The 2382-nt window shown below is 42.1% G+C and overlaps 1 non-coding gene across 1 annotated transcript; it reads right to left on the bottom strand.

Annotated features, from left to right (window-relative positions):
• Window positions 1–390: 390 nt before the first annotated feature.
• Window positions 391–496, bottom strand: LOC112092830. The gene has a single exon (XR_002902774.1). It is a non-coding gene; the product is annotated as a small nucleolar RNA R71 (small nucleolar RNA).
• Between the last annotated feature and the right edge of the window lie 1886 nt (window positions 497–2382).

A 2382-nucleotide genomic window follows, 5' to 3' on the forward strand; every position in this document is an offset into this window, starting at 1 on the left:
CCATTCTTGGTTAATGATCATGATCAAGCTATCAGAGACTTTGCAGTCCCGGTTCTTGATGGGCTGAATCCTGTGATTGTTCGGCCAAACATTGAGGCCCAACAATTTGAGCTTAAACTGGTCATGTTTCAAATGCTATAGACCGTGGGACAATTCAGTGGTATGGCGACAGAGGACCCTCATCTACATTTGAGGTTATTCATGGAAGTTAGTGACACATTCAAGCTACCGGGAGTTCCTCCAGAAACTTTAAGGCTGAAACTTTTCCTTTACCCTTTGAGGGATTGTGCTAGAGCTTGGTTCAATAGCCTACCTGCTGATTCTATTGTTACATGGAATGATCTAGCTGAGAAGTTTCTTATGAAGTATTTCCCTCTGACAAAGAATGCCAAGTTCAGAAATGACATTACCTCTTTTCATCAAATGATGGAGAGTCAGTTTATGCGGCATGAGAACGTTTTAAGGAGCTACTCAGGAAGTGCCCATTACAAGGTATTCCCCATTGGATTCAAATGGAGACTTTTTACAATGGTCTCAATGAACAAACTAGAGTGCTTGTTGATGCCGCAGCTAATGGTGCTCTTTTGGCAAAATCTTATAATGAGGGCTATGAGATTCTGGAGAGGATGGCTACAAATCATTATCAATGGCCAACCGAGGGACTACCCACAAGGAAAACACCGGGAGTTCTTGAAGTGGATGCAATTACTGCTCTTTCAGCTCAAATGTAAAATCTGACCAACACGATCAAGTCCATGAACACTTCAACTGGAGTGAATTCTGCCAGGCCCTTACACTCTCTTGTGTATACTGTGGAGAGGGGCACCTATTTGAGGAATGTCCTTCAAATCTCACTTTGGCTTGTTATGTGAGTAACTACAACCGCAACAATGCTTACAGCCATCAATACAACCAAGGATGGAGACAACATCATAATTTCTCTTGGAGTGATCAAGGGGCAGGTTCTAGTGGTGCTCCTCCATATAATAGACCAGCTCAACCGATGTGGATTCAAGCAAGTGAAAATTCAAATTCCTTGGAGAATTTGCTTAAGGAGTACATAACGAAGAATGAGGTTAAGATACCGAGCCATGATGCAACCTTGAGAAGCTTGGAAACTCAAATTGGGCAACTTGCAAATGCTTTGACTAATCGCCCACAAGGCACTCTTCCAAGCAATACGGAAAATCCTAGGTGGGATGGCAAGGAGCATTGCAAAGCCATTCTATTGAGAAGTGGAAAAGTATGGAGCAGCCACAGGAAAAAAATGAGCTAGATGGAGAGCCCTCTTCAATCCAAATGGAAGAAAGGCATGATGGACGCATGAATCCTGTATAAAGTCAAGATTAGGTAGTACCTCATGTTGCTGTAGCAATGCAACAACAACATAGTTTAGACCAGCAACATCAGAATCTACGTTCTGCTGACAAACAGAGTTCTGCAGTGTTGCTGCAGTAACACGAATCAGCAAGAACGTGCCAGAATAGACCACCACCACCCTTTCCTCAGAGATTTCATAAGCAACAATAGGACAAGCAATTTGGGAAGTTTCTTGACGTGCTGAAACAACTTCACATTAATATCCCATTAATTGAAGCTCTTGAGCAAATGCCAAATTACGTGAAATTTATGAAAGAAATTCTTTCCAAGAAGAGGTGTTTGGGTGAATTCGAGACGGTGGCACTTACAAAAGAGTGTGGCCTAATCTCTCAAAGCACTCTACCACCAAAATTGAAGGACCCAGGGAGTTTCAGAATCCCATGTTCGATTGGCAACATTTATTTTGGTAAAGCCTTGTGCGACTTGGGTGCAAGCATAAACTTGATGCCAATGTCTATATTTAAGCAGCTGGGTATTGGTGAAGCTAGGCTGACTACAGTCACTCTTCAACTTGCCGATTGATCATTTGTTCATCCGGAGGGAAAAATTGAAGATGTGCTGGTGCGTGTTGATAAATTCATCTTTTCGGTGGATTTTATTGTCTTGGATTATGAAGCAGACAAGGAGGTGCCCATTATTTTGGGTAGACCATTTCTAGCTACTGGAAAGACATTGATTGATGTACAAAAAGGTGAACTCACTATGCGAGTTGACGATGAGCAGGTTACCTTCAATGTTCTCAATGTTATGCGTTTTCCGGATAAGGTTGAAGAATGTTCGGTTGTGGGTGTGTTAGATGCTCTTGTGTTGGAAGAACTTAACAAGAATGCTCATGAGGAAATCGAGGAGGAGGATATCACAATTGCTGCATTGGAAGTTGAACAAGTTGATGATGATTCTCAAGCATTACTGGGAGAATCTGATTAAGTGGCTGTTTGTCAAAGAAGACCATTTGAGTCGTTGGATTTATTTGAGAGAAGTTTGAAGCCCCCTAGGCCATCA

This window comes from Morus notabilis, unplaced genomic scaffold (assembly GCF_000414095.1).
Source record: "Morus notabilis unplaced genomic scaffold, ASM41409v2 Scaffold6998, whole genome shotgun sequence".
Classification (NCBI taxonomy): domain Eukaryota; kingdom Viridiplantae; phylum Streptophyta; class Magnoliopsida; order Rosales; family Moraceae; genus Morus; species Morus notabilis.